We start from the raw sequence: 17,932 nt of genomic DNA, 5'->3' as shown, positions 1-17,932 counted from the left end.
CCCGCCACGCTCTTTTACGCACCTGCCGCCTCCAAGACAAACACTACTCTGAGCAGAGGTTGCAGGCATCAGTGGTCTCTTCGTCAAGCCAAAAGTAAAAGCTAATAAAACAGTTTCAACCAGTTGAGAAACAGGTTATTTCTGCCTAAGTCACACGGGTTTAACCTCAACTTGTAAAATTAATTAACTCCACCGTGTTAAATTTTAACATGAGGCTTTGCACCTGCTGAAGACAGGCTCTCTTCTCAAGTTAAAGAGGACCAGGCGGCACCAGCATGCCTCTCAGAGCACAAGTGCAAAACCTGAGAGAATGGGTCAGGTTCGAGTCAGAAATTACAGTTCTAGCTCCTGTGATGCTCACTCGTTAGACTGGGACCAGTCTCCATTAGGTACATCGTACCCAAAGCCTTTTGTCCTTTCTGGCTGCTGGAAACACCAAAGTAGCAGGAGAAGCACAGCAGAGGGTCCAGAATTCAACATACTGGAAAAAACCCAGACAACCCAGCACCCGAAAAACTTACACCTACGTGCCGCAAGGATAAAAAAAATAAGACCAATCCTGTGTTTAAAGGCAAAGAAATCTGCTGATACCCCAACCTACCGAAGAACACTGTCTGTGTGTGACATGCAAGACAGCTGGGGCTTTGTACAGACACAAATCCCCCAATACTTCCCACAAAATCCCCTTTCCTATTTATATCACGTGTGAGGTTACAGATGAGCCAAGCACAAGACTGGAAAGCAGACATTCCTGATCTGTGGCTCTTGTGCAGTACTTTCTCTCTGGTAGTTTTGGGTCAAGTTATTTAATGTGATCTTCTTACAAGCGGAAGACAAGTGAGAAGCCATCACACCACTAATGCCAAACTGCTTCCACAACGGCTAGAAACTCCAAAGGATCAACATTTAACACCGTAGTGCAGCTCAGTCTTAGCCTCCCCTCGCTGCCCAACACAGGAGATGATTAACCCTGTTTCCTTTTAGTTGGAAGTGGGTTTAATATGAATCTCAATGTGAGACAGGCAGCAGACATCAGGTGTATAAATCACTCCCCCACAGGTTTCCCATAGCTACATGGTCTCTTCTCAAAGATGCTCCAGAGGTGAAAGGCGTGAGCTCCAGGTGAACACATCTGAGATGAGCCCACAGGCCAGACATGTATAAAGATCTTTGCTAGTCCAAACCCAGAATATACTCCCTGGCTTTCCCAGTAAAGTCAGGGAGCTCCAGCAGCAAACGCCTCCTCGTTCTTCTGCAGGAAACCTCTAGTAGATGTGGCAACCTGCAGCTTGCCAGCCTGTCCAAGAACTTCACCAACACCATGAATGGGCAGCAACTAAAGCCAGACCTACTATCATAGTGTTACCGCTGTCATCAGCTTGATGGGAAAGTTTTCTTCGAGCTTACGTGCTAAAATAAAGCAGAATATGAGGCTGAGAGTCTGCCCTGGTGGGATTTCTTTGGGCAATTTTTATGACGACTGGTAACAGTGAAGACAGCAGGCAAGGACAGCTGTTCCATGAGTCAAGGAGGGGGGGGAAATTAAAAAAGAGCCAACAGCACAAAGATCATTCAACTAAATTGTGTCAACTGAATTGCAGAGAACGCCCTGCTACTTCAACTTGGGGAGGTTAGTCCTCTCCTACTAGTACTGCATTTCTCTAGCGTGAAGCAAAAAACCTTATGTTCAGGCTTCATCCAGATGATTTTGGGGAGGAAACGCTTCGAAAGAATCCTGGGAATGAAGAGGCCAGGCACGTGCTCTTACTCCACACACACGACTTTCTGCTCCAGCAGCAATGCCAGGTCACAGCCCGCGTGTCCCAAAAAATAATGAGTTCATTTTTTTTCCCCTCTCCAGTATAACTGGATTACGGCCCCTGTTCCCTGACAAGGTCTCCTACCGCTCCATGCAAAAATTCCAGCGCAGCTAAAGGCACCACACGTGCAAACAGCACTCGGGGTGGCACAAAAAAGCACCTTCCATAGAAACCCCTTGTGCTAGACAGAAAGGACCCTCCTTTTTTTCCATCGGTTTTATGCGGCCAAAGAAAATGCATTCAAAACCCTCCCGACCGAGCAACCCAGGTGAAAGCCATTTCTTTCAGCTGGCACTGTAACTGCTTGAGAAATCCTGTTAATGGCATTAAAGAGGAATGCAGTTAATGCACACAGAGCGGCCCAATGCCAGCGCCCTATCAGCTTGCCGTGGGTAAATACTGCCGGAACAACGGAGTTTACCCAGGACCAGCTGACACAGTGTTGAAATGCGGTTTCCCCCTGTTCATACCGAACGTAGAAGCTGTGCTGAGCAGCCTGGCAGCTAGCAGGGCTCTTCACAGTCACAGAGCCTTTTTCTAGCAAAAACAAGCCTACAAGTTCTTGTAGGGCTAAATAAACACGTATTGCTGTTATGCTGAGAAACAGTGACAGCAATAACCAGGTGAAAGGTAGTTTTAACATTTAGTTTTCCAAATGAAACGTTTATTGTTCTCCTGTTCCTAGAAGCTGGTAATTATTTTGGTCTCAGTTTGGCTTAGAAGTGCCTGGTAGTGTCAAGTATCAGATAAGATTTCTGTCTGCGTACTGAGAAGCGGCAGATCTATTTTGCAGTAAGAACTCTGGATGTTTGATACAAAAGTTCATTAGTAAAAAGAAGACGCACAGTAATTGGCAACCACAAGCTCAGCACCTCAGGAGCACAACCTGACACGTCTTTAAAGCATCCAGAGCTCAAAATCACAAGCCACATGTTTTTAAACTGCATCTTTTCAGAGGCATGAAGCAAGAGACAAGGTGACAAAATAACCAGCCCCTTTTGATAATTTGGGCTGATGTAGAAAGCCCCTAATATCTTCCTCTTAAGTAAGCAAGCATACGCCTTCAACACAGTATTGCAATTAGAGATTCAACCAGTGAGCAAGTCTGGATGCCTGCAGAGGCAGCAGCATTGGAAATGTTCAGCGATGTTCAATGCAGGGAACACTTTTTGGGCCGATCTCAGGTGCCATCAGCAGGTAAAGCCCTTCTTCAGCAGGGTTATCACCCAACTCTGTATCCCAAGGGCTATCAGGAAACACGCAACGCTGAAAACCATAAAGATAGACTGGAGAAATGTAAGCAAATGCTATTTAGATCTTTAGAAACTCCTCCCTTTTCCCCCCAAGTTAGGAATTTGTTCCTACACACAAAAGGCTTCCTTGTGTTCAGATCCCTCAGAATGGATGGATAATTTACATCAGGAAAAGGTCCCGCCAGCTGGCACAGCCGACTACAAGCGCTGAATTGTGAGCAGATGCCTGGATGAGATAAGCCCAGAGGACGCTCTCGCCTCCTTCATTATCGGTTCACCCACATCCCCTGCACGCTGGACGAAACCGCGCTGCCCCTTCTGCGGTCCCTTGGTGCATCCTCCCAGCGCTGAGCTTTAAAATACTGACACAGAGTTTTGCTGCCCAGGAAAACAAAGAGGAAAATCCACCCAAGAAGGTTGTCCTGGGCAAAGGAACCAAGGCTTTGCAGATTTGTTTTCAGCAAAATTCACTGAGCAGTAATGAAACGGTTAAAACTTCGCTCTGTTTCTCTTTTGGTTGGCTCCTGTTTCAAGGCAGCTTGCTTTCCACACAGGTACTTGTTGACAACCTATTTGTGTAAGTGAAAGTTAAAAGAATTGAAAACAAACCAGCAAAAAATACCAGCCTGCTTATTACTTTTTGGTTGGATTTCATTTCCATTTTGACAGAGAGCAAGCAAACTACTGCTGACATCTCTTTCTGCTCTCGTCTGACCTGTTTCCCCATCATTCCCAGGAAATAAGGCCAGCTTTCCCAGTTTACTAAGACTGGAATGTTCTCCATGTCACTCACCCTTACTCCAACCACAACTCTGCTCATCTTGAACCATCCAACCTCTCCAACACCAAGCGCAGTGCTGGACCAGCTATGAGCAGACAGACTCACTCTGCAGCTTCAAGACACGAACACTCTGCTCTAACAAATAAACTAAAGAGCTCCTGGCCATAGCAGGAGACAGCACCTTCCACTCTTACGCTACCAGCACCTGCAAAGGGCAGCATAAACACTGGAACCTCACATGAATTCAAGGGATGGAAACACTGATGTCAGTAGACAGATGCCGGCGAGTTCACGAGACCTTGCTCAAGGCTCATCACTACTTCTTGAGTCAACCACTCCTCCAAGTTCTCAGCTATTCCAGTGTTTTGTTCAGCCTCCCACTCTGGAAACCCTCCTGGAGGCTTCTTTCCTGGAGCACAGGGGCTGTAGGTGAGAGAGGAACATTTAAGGACAAAGAGTTAACCCACCTCGTGGAACAGGAAAGGATTTTCCAGCATGCAGATGGGCACCAGAGCAGGACAGTGTTTATAAGGAAGGGAGGAGAGCGAGAAACATCCTGAGCAACTTGCTCTTTTGGAATAAAAAAAGTTTGATTAAACAACAGTCCAACACCTGCAAAACACATAAGCGGTAAGTTATGTTGCTTGCATCACATGTGCATGAAAAAGCCAAACTTGTGAGAGAAAGCAAGAAATTATTGTAGTACTGGAGCATACGCCTGCTACAACTACAGCCTAGTTTTTCTGGGAATGTTTGTGGAGGAGGAGGAGAAGACGAGAACACTGGTATTGCGCAAGCAAATGGAATCCAGGGTCTGAAAAGAAGAAGATGCAAGATTTTCACTTTCTGATGACTTTCACTGGGGAAATAACTCCACGCAGGAGCATAGATGAGCTCCCAAATGCTGAGTAGTGGCCCTTACGGGAACACAAACCGCCCAGGGCAATGGTGGAGTCACCATCCCTGGAGAGGTTTAAAAGGCATTTAGACAAGGTTCTTAGGGACATGGGTTAGTCCTAGAGTTAGGTTATGGTTGGACTTGATGATCCTGAGGGCCTCTTCCAACTGAAATGATTCTATTATTCTAATAATAAACCTCAGGTTTATTTCTCTGTCCTCATCTGAAGAGCCTAGAGAGTGTAAGTCACGAACAAGAAACGTCTGCAACGTTTTAATGCAACGTCGTCACAAACCACGCTCCACCAAACCCAAGATTTTGGCATGCAGAGCTCCACCAGAGACGGGGTTTTAAGAAAGCCCCACAGAGATATAAACACGTGTTGCTTTTTCTAAGACAGGGACAGAGGAAGGAAACGGGTTTGGGACACCGGGGGAATGAGCACAGCCCAGGGTGAACGGCAAACTCCCACCACCCCATTAGCTCATGCATTCTTCCGGCGCTCCCGAACAAAGGCACCATTGACTCCTGCGCGTGGGCGGCCCCGGACAGCAAAAGGCTGCCCAGTAAATGATTGCACGATAATCCAACATTGATAAGTCATCGAGGCTACTTGTTTTAGTCATATTTCCAAAGAGGGGGACTGCGGGGAGGAGAAGGGGAAACTCATTTTCCCCTTCACAGGCTGAAGGCGGCCTCGTAAGAAACGCGTTTTTTCGTTTGATCGCTCCTAAGGCAGTGTGTAAAAGTTAGAAAATGTTGTCTAATAATTCAGTACAGCTTGCTGCCTTATTTGTACAGCTTTGATGCAAAGATGTTAAGTCCATTTCCCAAAAACAGCCAGCTGTGTTTATTCACCAGGGACTCAAAAGATCCCGCACACAACACAAAAGTCCTATCTGCACAGGAAGCCTCGAAGTCCTTTTTCAGCACAAATGATTAAAAAAAGAGTTTGTTTTAAAAAGGCAGTTTACACTTGGCAAGCACAGCCAGATCACAGATGATCAAGGACACCATGGGCCACTTTGGGGAGGGCTCCGTTTCATTCACATATCCAGACAGATACTGCGGGTTGGGATCCTCGGAGAGTTCATCGGCTTGTACCAGATTTCCAGAAGCTGCTCCGTGACCCGCAGGTACACAACAGGTATTTGGGTAAAACCAACTCACTCCCCCAGCTGAAGGAGCAGAGAAAAGCAGGGGGTTGCTCATCCCCACAAAATGGGGCTTTATCCAAGGAAAAAAAAAGATTATACATATACATTTTTCTGAAAAATTTACTTATCTAGAGAAGACCAAAAACAAAAGACATATTTCGTGCTTTATTCCTAGCAGAACACACAACAATTACCAAATAACCATCATTTCATCACTGATAGTCTGTAACAACACCACCAACAGCAATTTTGGTTAATAACCAAATAACCGCCCTTTAAATGTGGCAATTTCCACCCATTCCAGCTCACTGGGGGACCTTAGTGCCCCAGCAAAGGTTTTCCTCATGTTGGAGACAGAGTTATCATTCAGTAATCACCAAAGCACAGGACCACCACCACCGCAACCCCCAAACCATCAGAGATTCACCAAAAAGCTTTCAGTTGAATTGCACAATGCGATTTCTTGAGTAAGAAAGCAGCTCCAAAGGAATCACAACAACACAACAAATCTTGCCCATCTTCACGTCATTCCCATAGCATTCAACTTGAAGTAACAAAACAAAGAGCAAATCACTTTACGTTATAATTTCCCCTTGGATATTTTAAATTTACAATGGGAGGGAATATTCCCCTTGTTCAGCTCCAACTGTATCTTTTCAGAGGTGAAGCTGTGGGGATGGGAAGAACGTCTGGAAAATACTAAAAATCACTTTCAAATTCCAAAGTAAAAGTTTAAATAGCTAAACAAAAATGAAGTTGCAGCTTCTTTAAATACGATATTCGGCCAACTGGCATGACTTCTTTTAACAAGAAAGTAAATTTATTGGATTGCAAAGCAATTTAAATATCAAATGATCTGGTGAGAATTACAAAAGTGTTTCTTTAAAGGAGAACTAGATTTTACTGACTTGCGACCAAGGAAAAAAACGCAAACAAAAAGCATGGTGCAAATGGGATAGTGCAGGAACGTTAACAGGTTTTCCTGAGGTCTGTTTTCCTTCTCCGTGCCCTCCCAGGCGCCTCACCCTCCAGCAGCTCCGTTTGCACACCCAAAGTCAAAGCACACGCAGAGCTCCGCTTTAGCGAGCTTGCTGTTGAGCCCAATTAAGAACAAATTAAGCAATATGACTAAATAGGAGCGCTCGGAGCAGCAGCGAGTTCAGCAGCTCCAGGAGCAAAAGGACCTTCCAGAGTAGCTCCCACGCAGCCACGGAGAGTCCAGAAATGTTCCTGACACAAAACACTGGAATTCTCTGGAATTTGGATGGTTTAATCTCCCTCCCGCCCCTGCCCTTCCACCTCCCACTCACAGATTGATTTTTTCTTCTCCAGACACAGGCCGTAATTAATGCCGCAGCTATTTGGAAAGAATACTGTTGCTCTGAGCATCCATCACCTGGCCCTGGTGCAGACAAGACAGCTTTATTTTCTCAACTATTTAAGGAATTTTGCATTGTTCAGTAAATGTTTAGGAAAACTAATTTTTAGCATATCTGAAATGCAGTGTTTAAGTTGCGCAGAGTTTGCAAGCCTCCACATCTCCCACCAAGAAGTCTCCCCTGATTGACTCCCACTATAGATTTTAAGTAGCAGTTTGTGTGGTTCGCACTATCTTTTAATGCATTTTCAGTCAATTACAGGCTTACGCACAAGCTACCGTTATTTATGAAACACAAATTACAGCAATATCCATATGGGCCCGTTTTCAACCACCCACACACAGCAGTTTTTCTTTCTCAGCCTATTAAGCCAGGGAAGGAATTGGGATAAACAGACTCGACAAAACCATTGCTGGAGTGAGGCCACTTCCAAAACAAGGCTTGCCACTGAGTTATGTTTCAAATATGTTTTTGGAAAGCCAGAAGGAAAGCTCTTCCAAGTTTTTCTTGAAGCAAAGAGAGGGAATTGCGCTCTAGTTCTCGACTCGCAAGCAACGCCGGTGCCTTCAACTCTGCCTGCGGAGAACAACCCGCACAGCTGCAAATGCTCGTGGAAGCTGTAAAGGTGTGTTAAACACACCATGGTGCATGTTCATGTCCATCCACATCTTCTGTCTGGAGACACACAGAGAACTATGAAATGCAGAGATTAATTCTGAAGAAAGAGCTTAGCAGAAAACTACACATACTCAAGAAGGGAGCATGGCTTAGAGCAACTGGCTGCCAGCTCCACAAGGTTATTTTGTAAACACCACAGACAAAGAAAATTAAACTGGACGCTCTCTGCTGACCCTCTAAAGAGAGCACTCATTCCAGGCTCCTCAATACTTGCAGCTGCAAAATCTGAAGCCCTTAGTTTAATTCACAGAATATAATCGAGCCAAACCTGCTTGCCACCAGGCTCCAAAATACCTTAATTTATCCACACCGAACCACCAGTCACAAAGGTGTCTTTAGATCAAAATTCCTAAAGGATGCCCATCCAGGAACGGAGAAGAGTTTGTAAAAGGAATAAAATAGATAGGTGCACCAGCTTTCCTTATCATTTTGTATAAGAGGGAGATTTCCAGACTGCGACAGCACCACTTTGCTGCTCCTTCACAAAGGAAAGATGTAAAAGCAGCTATTGACATATTAGCTGAAGGTGGACTGAACACCACCTGGGATACCGCTGAAATGCTAGAACATAAAACCAGTTTCCTACAAAGCATGTTTTCCTACAACAGCCCCAGCGGAAACAACAACAACAAGAAGTTAACATGGTTAAAAGACCACAGGGATTTGTTGAGCTTATCTTGAAACAGGGGCCATACAGTGCCTGGTTCCCAATGGCAGGAATGCAACTGAACCCTCATAAAATCTGGGTGTGCAATTAATTCGCCCTGTTAGAGGCAAAGCAGCGAGGCAGCTGTTTTGTGAAGAACTGCCCAAGTCGTCCAGAGGAAAAGAAGAAAAAAAAAAGGCAAAGAAATACATTTTATTCCCAGATGGTTGGAGGTCATGGTGCTCAAGAACTCAGACCTACATTTATGTACAGAAAGCGCGGATTAGGAACAGCTGCAGAAACACTTACACGGCCCAGACAACGCAACAGAAAAACCCAGTCGCTAGACAAGACGTGGGTTCGCCAGCCCCTGGACCGCTGCAGGGGACATTTCCAGCCAGGTCACTGCAGAAAAGGACGAGCCGCCTTCCAGCAAGTGTTTAAGAAACATCTTGCACATCAGATGACAAAACCCTCCTGTTCCCAAGCTCCACGTTGAGACTACGACTCGTTAGATCAGACCACATCCTGCACGCGGGTTCTTCAGCAGTGCAAGAAGAGCTCAAGATTTCCTTAGGTAACAGCACTGCCTAAAAGAGGGCGATTGCACAGAAAATTAGTTTAATCATTTGCACCGAATGCCAGGAGATTAGATTTTCTTTCAGGCTTGCTGCAACACTACAAAGCCTAAATAAACCTGACCAGAAGGTATTTTTCTCAGGAGAGAGGCTATTAAAAATTCCTTTTCCAATTAGTACTGCTAAGGCAGCGAAATTCCTTTAAAAGCGTTGAATATCTGATTGATAAACTGGATGTTGAGGTTAGAAGATAACACTCATAGCTCAATTAGTAACATAAACTACCACACATTAAAGCTTAATTTCTTGACCACAAAGTACGGGCGAATATATTTCCTCCTCCCTCTGCTTTCAGGGTCTTTAGTATGTATACTGACTCTTTTGACAGTATTTTTGGGGAGAATGGAGAAGAAACAGCCACTTAAACCTATCTGTAAAGCAGCTGCCTTTGTGAAGTCTCAAACAATACAGCACTCCCAAGACTTTGATTTCAATAAACCCTCATGTTTAGCAACAGGTTAAACCCAAAACAATCTACCTCTGGCTCTTTCAGTCTCCAGACACCTGAAAAGCCCTGAAGGGTATCAGGTTCTTCAAACTACCATTAAGTTACAGCAACAAAGGCTTGGCTGCGACAAAGGCTTGGACTTTCAAGACCCCACAGTATCCCCATGTCTCTCTGTTGCCCAGACAGGTACCTCGTTCAGAGGTCAAGGATGGCCACCACCACCCAGCCCCAAATGTTGATTTTCACTGACATGACCCTGTTACCAAAGTGTTGAGGTGCCCGTGAAAGACCAAAATTTGGACGAAGCATAGACAGCTCAAGGAAAACCAAAGCTACTTCATTCGGAAAATAGCATCATCTGAGAGCTAGGATTTCATTCTTCACAGCAGGTGTGCAGCCCACCTTCACCAAAATGCCATAAAGCCCTTGAGCTCTGCTCAGCCTCATCCAGGACGAGATGTTTCTCTCCTCTGTCCTCTTAAAAACTGTCATCACTCCTTCCTGAACGAGGATCCAGCTAAAGCAATCAATACATTCATCACTTCAAGAAAGAATTGTGTAACTCAGCACAACAGAAATGGAGAAAAACCCAGAAGATACCGAATGGTACAAATTCTAGAGGCTTGCTTCCTTGATGGCCTGGCCAGATAATTATTTTTAAGTCTACCATTTCCCAGTAAACTTCTGATATCAGATGAAGGCATTAGTCCTTATCTTTAAAGTAATTAATAGGTCCACTCATAAATAAACCCTAGTTTTTAACCCTCAAAAGCAGCACTCATCAGCCAGGTGGACAGCAGGTATCTTCTGGCACAAAGCACATCACACTGGGTCTGTACTTCAAAGACATAACATTTAGAGAAAAAACATTTTGCTAGAGGACATTCAGTAGTTGCATGAGCCTCTGAAAGGAGAAAATACATCAAATCCAGGATCTGCCCACGTTAAGGAAATGCTGCAAATGCGTTGGAGCAGTGGGGGAAGGATCCTCATTCACTAGGAACACAAGAAAACCAACACTGCCTTCTGCCTTCAGACCCACTCAAACTTTTCCTTATGGAACTTCACACCAAATTAAAAGTGAAAAGCCCCGTTTTGAAGTGGTTTTAGTATGAAAATAAGCGATTCTAGAGATTAAAAGCTTACCAAGGACTTCATGGCTGGTCTTAAATGCAAGGCCTTTTGTTACCATGGGGCAGCAGATGGACACAAGACAAGCAGAAGAACAAGCACCCGGATCTGCTCAGGCGAAGTGAGATATTTGAAGCCACTTTCCCCAGAATGACACACAATTCCTGGTATTGGTAAAACAGGAGAGGTGAGACAGAAGGAGCCTTGTGAGCAGAGGAGTTAACAACATACAGTGTGTCCCACATGTGAGCACCTCGGTTGAGTTTTAGAAGCGAAATCTTGCATTGTCTGAACTCCTTGACAGGGATCCCTCCAGAGATGCATCTGATGGCAGAAGTGAGAAACTCTGAGAGGTGGAGACGTACGTTTGAAACCAGGTGCCCTCTTCGGTCGATCTTTTCCATAACAAGAACTGTCATTATTGTCAAGAGCTTCCTCCTTCTATCCATCCAAGCAGAAGGAGAGCAAAGGGTTCAGAAACTATGTGGGACAAGACAGGGCACAGACCGAATTCTTAGGTGAGTTTTACTTTCATAGGATGATGCATTCCAGCAAGAGAAACTTGCAAAAAGAAAATTAACAGCCCTTCCTTCCCGAGTCACTGCAAGAACTCCGTGAGCCTCTCATGACACTGTCAGAAAAAAAATAAGGTTTAACGTACGAGATTAACAGAGCAATATCAGACGTAACAGCCTCTCTCTGCAGGGATGGTGACAAGCTTCATTTCTTCAAAGACTTGGAGAGCAGACCTAGTAAATGGTTCCATTACCAGCTTCTACTCTCAAGAACACTTGAAGTACTTCAAACGCATGGACAAGTTGCACAAACGCTCAGGTTTCCTTTCACCGAGGTCTCATGACTCTATATTTTGCTGTAAAATATTTACATCACTATGAAAATCTCCTCTGAAAAGGCCTTTTTAAGAAAATACATCGTATTTCCTTTCAAGTCAGAAAAGTAATTTTCAAGCTCATTCAACATTTCCACTATTGGCATGCTAACAGATACTTGCTGAATTTTCATAACACAAGGAAAAAAAAGCTCAATTACACACAGTACAGTTTAATTTCAAGTCTCCTTACACAAGCCACTGCAAAGAAAAACGCTGCTATAAAAACAATGCTAGCCCATGATTAGACACACCAGATTTCACACAGATGACAAGAAGAGAACCTTAAATCAATACCAGCAATAGCATAATTGCTTCCAGATCACTCCAGGACACTTCTGCAAGAAGTTATTTGAACTTTTTAATCTCTATTACTTTTTGCAAGGCTAGGGATAGCAGTGAAAAGTTCATTTTCAGTTGATGAAAAAACAGCAAGGTGCATTTCTTCTAACGAGCGTATGAAGAAAGCCAGATCTGTGCTGCTGATCTCTGAAACGCAGTGATGACGATGGGAAAGGGTAAAATCCTGGACAAGAAGTCAATAGTGCTGACAGGGGGGAGGATTTTCCTGGAATACTCGTTTTGCTGAGAATAAAGGGACCGGTTTTCCCTGTGCTTCCAAGTGCAGTATTACTCTGGTAAAATGCTGCTAGAGTAAGCGGAGTTTAATTTATCTAGAACCCCTAAGCACTGATGGTAAGTAAATGTGAGCAGAATTTTTAAAAATCACAATAAAAGATAAAGGAAAGAGTGTAGCTAAAAATGTGTACGTTCAAAGTAGTTTTTACCCAGGCAAGGATCAGTGCTATGGAAATAGTCACTACACTGATCACATACCACTTCATTTTCCTCAAGTAGTGCTGAGTCGATCACCTAACCAGGTCTGGTTACTTCTTGTTTTAATTTATGTAGTAGAGAGACAGGGCAGTCGGACAAATTGGCTTTTTAAGGGCATTTCAATCTCCCAGGAACACTAAGTACGCAAATTATTCACCGCTTCATTAACCAAGTGACCAGATAGTAATGGCCTTCAAATTCAAGCCACATTGCCTAACATGAGCATATCCTCCCCCAGACTGGCTGGTTGAAGAATAATCTATTTTCCCCCAGCCCATGGGAAAACAAAGCCAGGCTGTTCCCAGCCTTTTCATGGACATACCAATAAGCTTTGGAAATAAGATGAACTTCAGCGGGTAAAGCTGCAAGCACGAAGATGCAGAAGAAGAAAAGCATTGTGCTGTCGAGTTGCAGCCATATATTACATTACCATTAGGAAAAGATCCTTTTTTTGTGATCAATTCTTTTCAAGATTCAACGCCCTCCAAATACAGAGCTCTCAAATATTTCAAGGTCCCTCTGACACAAGGATTTTTACAGCTGAAAAAGGTGGATTTACATATTTACTAAGCAAAGTTCCCCTAAATATTTGTGTCTCTATAGCAAACTAGCTGTGCCAAGTCTATTTGTATACAGGATAGTCTCCACATGGTGTTTAAATGAGCACTAATCCAAAAAGAAATTTTAAATTTAAAAATAACATTAAGTTATGAGACCTTCATGTTTATACCCCAAGCCTGGGTGGACACTCAGGACCAGCACGCACAAGATTTACAGTTCTCCCTTCTTCCCCTTTAAAAGCAGCTAATTCACCCAGTTCCCACCTCCAAGTCTAACAATGAAACGCTACAACAACTCTCCGGATAATCTCTCAATCTCAATACCCACCATTAACTGCAAATCTTAAGAGTGTATTCAAACAAAACATCATTCAGGGAAAAATAAGAGAACCACCTTCAAATCTACGCAAAAGAAAATGATGAACTAGTGAAAGCTTGGAAAGCTTAGTAACAAACCTGTAAGCAAAGAGCTGGATTATCCTCGACCTAATATATTTCTTTGTCTAAATAGGAAAGAAAACAAAAAGAAAAAAGAATTCAATATCTCACAGCTAAAGTCAAGGTATTAAAAGACTTTAAAGAACCCTCTTTCTTCAGTGATTCTGTTATGTGTGTCATCAGCAGCACTGATACTACCCTCATGCTTCAATTCCAACTCAAAATTAAGTTTCAAGTTTGTTTTCCAAAATGAGACACCAGCACAGCCTTACAACATGTGTTCAAGAATTCTTCCCCCATTCCCTCCCAGGCTGCATGACTACAAACATCTTCAGCATCAGCATTAGTCTCGATAACTGCTCAAATACTCAAAAGCCAGAGAAAAGTGTTAATACTTGTACTATATCTGAAGTCCTCTGGCACTACTGGAGGTGACAATCTCACACCGATACCCGCGCAGCTTTGGGGATGGGGGGTTAGGGTTTGTTTTTGTTACATGCAAGTGTTTATCCTTCTGAAAACTGCTCAGATAAACCATCACTGTTGCTCAAGACAGTCACCATTCTCTCTCTGCCAAAGCAAAAGCATTAAGAAAGGAAGAAGAAATTAATAAAACTCAGGTCTGGGGTGAAGTGGAAAAGGGGGAGCACGTAGTGTCCGGCACCCAGCCGAGCGTGCGACAACAACTGCCGGATCCACTCGCACCAGATCCGCTGCATCCGCTCCCTTTTGATCAATCAGGGTCTGGACAGCTCAACCGAGCACAAACTGTACTAATATTTTTGTTTTTCCTCCTGCTGACCCCTTAAAAACTTGCAGCTGCGGCGGGAAGCCTCTCAGCACTGAAGCCCCACTGGGCCATGAGCTGCAGAACAACACGTAGAGTGGATCCAGCTCCTCTGTCTCCACGTGTGGGACACCCACACCAAGGAGCGCCAAACCCACGTCTGAACCGTCCCGCCGAGCCCTGAAGTCCAGAGCTTCCCACGCCAGCACCCAGGACCCATCCTGGCTGCAGGGGACAGCATCTCGCAGGGCAAATGTCAGTCACAGTCTGCAATAAATCAATCACCTGTGCTTCAAAAGAGCCTGTTCGGCAATTAAATGAAACAGAGGATGTGTCCCATCCCTTCCCTGCCCACAAGAAGCACCTGCTGCTTCTCTTTGCCTCCTGCTCCGGGTTGCAGGTCCTCACCAAAGGTGCAGGAGCTGCAGCAGTTTTGGGCTGTGGAGCAAGGGAAAGAAAATGCCCAGTGCAGTAAAATAAAGTACAATCTGGGATTGCATGTTGCTGAGATAGGTGGCAGGACGGCCAAGAGAAATTTCTGCCCTCGCCCTTAATCATTAATGTCCAACTCGTTTGATGGAAGAGTGTTTGTATGGGGTAGATGAGCTGACCTTTCACACTCCACCTCCAACAAAACCCATAAATGGAAGACTTTTTAAAATTTATTTGAGGACTTAATATTTAAAATTTATTAGGGTATTATCCAGCATTAAATTAAAGCATTGTGCTGCTGGCTTAATAGTTAGCATTCTTCAGTGTTTTAGAATACTTTGCCCCTTTTAGTAAGTATTGAGACTACCACTCACCCCATCCCAGTTTGAGAAAATGGTACGGAGGGGTTTTGAGCCTGGATACTCAAACAAACAAAAAACAAAAACAAACAAAAATAATCCAAAGAGCTTTAACTGTTATTCAGCGTAAAGTCACGAATCACGTACAGCATAAATTCATGCTGAATTAGATTATCTTGCACCAGGTGCTCCTGCTAAATTCTGCTAGAGTCCAGTAGCCTCAGCAGCGGGGCTGCGGCAATCCAAAACTTCACTATTGTATTCCCCAAATTACTCTGCAGCGGTGTTGTCCACACTACAAAGATGCCATTTCCTACACTGATTTTTTTTCACCTCAAGTCTTTCCACATCTAAAATCTTTCCTCCCCTTCTGCAGCTTCATGAAGTTCAATCCACGCTGTCAACCCCCTAATTTCTCCAACAACGTCTTAAATTCAACCACCAGCTCCAAGCAGCAGAGAGGTCTCGAGAGCCACAGAGTTCACACGAGGTTTGTGGAGCAGTCACAGCGATAACGATGCAGCAGCCGCTGGACATTTCTGTTCTCCCTTGGCTACATCTTCCATTACTAAAACAAGAGCCAAGATGCGATTAATCCCACCCGCTAGTGGAGGCGCACCCGATAACAATAAGTGTTTCTCCCAGGGTTAATTCAGATCTCATCAATATAAACACACAGCTCAAACATTTCCCCTTTATTGTGCAATACTACACACATCCCTGGGGGATTTCATCTGCCAAGACGCTGCTGAATAGCCTGATCTTGCTGCAACCTTTTGAAATTCCTCAGAAACCAGGTAACCGACTTCATTAGCACCAACTTTAGCGGTTGTGTCATCTGAAAATATTAGCTCTTCACTTTTTAAAAGAGATTAAAAACCACAGATGCCAGAGCTGCTTGAGCAATCCTTTTTCTAACCTCCGATGAAAAGTGACTGAGCTTGGTTTTTTCCCTCCTCAACGCAAGCAAACCTTGAAGTCTAAAGCCTTTCCAAGCCTACACCATGCTCCAGCAAGTGCTCTCATTTTTAATTGCAGGAATGTATCTTAGACAGCTACTTTTTAATTTTTTCTTTCACTGAAAAGGAGCAAGTTGAGTTTATAGGAGCATCACTGCACTGATGTGTCCTATAGCACACTCTCAGTTCAATGCGGCCACGAGCTTCTTCCCTCCCTCTCCTAGAAAACCACCAAGCATCAAAATACCCTCTTGGCTGCAGATGAGGAATATGAACAGGGTTGGGATTTTTTTAGTTTTCCTTGCATTTTAAAAAACCTCTGAAATAACAACTTCAGAGCTTGAACATTAATAGTAGCGCAGCCACCTCACAGCTGAGCTCCCACATTAATACCTTGCGCTCACTTTGAGGTGACACTGTGGTTTTCACAGTTGTCCTGGGATGGGCAACTCCATCCAAACCCGTTTAAACTCACTAGAAGAAACAGAGTGTCCTCCCTTGGTAGCATTGGTATTTGGCAGAATTTACTACCTGAAGCTCAGCAACCAAGAGCAGGAAATGGCTTTCACGTCACTTGCTCTGCCAGGGTCAAATTTCCAACTAGATGGTAATCAAAATGACCCAACACCATACCTCGCCCAACACTTCCAGTGGAGAGTGGCAAAAAGCCACTTCGCTGATGACATCAACCCTTTGTGAGTTCATCAACACCAGCTATAAACAAAAATATCAGTAAAAACAGGGATGCTGGCCTGGAAAGGGAGACTGGCACAAAGTAAGCCTCCCAAGGATGGAAAAGGCAGAAGAAACCATGACCAGGGTTCATTCCCAACAGCTCATTCTGTTCCAAGCTCCCAAGATGAGCTTTAAGCCTCCCAGCCCAGCTGAAAAAGCTGGGGTGACCCCCTCCCCTGGGTCACAAAGGCTCAGGGTGCTGCTCCAGAAGAGGGAACGCCAGCAACGATAAGCAGCAACTGGTACTTGAGCTCCTTCTCCCACTTCTCCTCCTCTGCCCGGAGGCTGGAACCAAGCTTTGTAAACCACTGCTCCCAGACATGCACATCAAGCATATGTTTATACATATTTACACATTCTGTTTACAGAAGTGTCTGGAATTAATAAGATAAATCATTTTGTCTGTCCACAGGGCGTGGGGGTAGGAGAGAAAACACTGAAAATTCAGAAATAAGCAGCATCTATTCCTCCTGACTGCCACTGCCCACCCTTCCAGCTCATTGAATGGACAAAAATGGGCCCACACGAGCAGCTCCCCGATTTCCAGCCCCAAACACACCTCATTTGTGAGCCCAAGATGTTGCAGTCTCTGTGCAACCCTTGGACATGCTGATGACTGAACCTTGCTGGTGGGATTTCAGCTTTCTGTGTGGCCCAAACTGATGCAGAACTACAGGTACTGTGCGGTAAACACTCACCCCTATAATAAAAAATCATCCATGGAAACCTCAGCTGTGTGTCAGATCCATTCTTGATTTTCAGTGTGTTGGCATCCTGAACTATAGAAGATTGAAACAAGTAAATCTAGCAGTCTTCAGATCTTGACTATAACCAGAAACTGCAGCTATTAGGTCAGGAGGGAACAGGACGGAAAAAAGGACGTGCCAATTTATATAAAAATCCACAGGCATCCAGTGCCTACACGCAACCCCTCCAGCCTGCTTTTCTTGAGATGCATTTCTACTACCACTTCTGCTTTACAAAATAATAGCAACCCCCAAATTTAGAGAATAGCTTGCTATCAACATTAGTAAAAATCAGCCCAGGGAAGATGTGGAGGGGAGAGGGCTTCGCAATTGTCTGAAGGGGAAATGTCACTTGCGGGTT

The 17,932-nt window shown here is 44.3% G+C and overlaps 1 protein-coding gene across 1 annotated transcript in view; it reads right to left on the bottom strand.

Annotated features, from left to right (window-relative positions):
- LAMC1 (laminin subunit gamma 1) overlaps positions 1-17,932 on the bottom strand; it is a 66,759-nt gene that overhangs the window by 26,831 nt on the left and 21,996 nt on the right. The gene's annotated exons all lie outside the window — the stretch shown is intronic.

The sequence above is a fragment of the Columba livia genome, chromosome 8 (genome assembly GCF_036013475.1).
Source record: "Columba livia isolate bColLiv1 breed racing homer chromosome 8, bColLiv1.pat.W.v2, whole genome shotgun sequence".
NCBI classification, from domain to species: Eukaryota; Metazoa; Chordata; class Aves; order Columbiformes; family Columbidae; genus Columba; species Columba livia.
The sequence above is the reverse complement of the archived record's forward strand: the minus strand, read 5'-3'. Positions and strand labels throughout refer to the sequence as shown.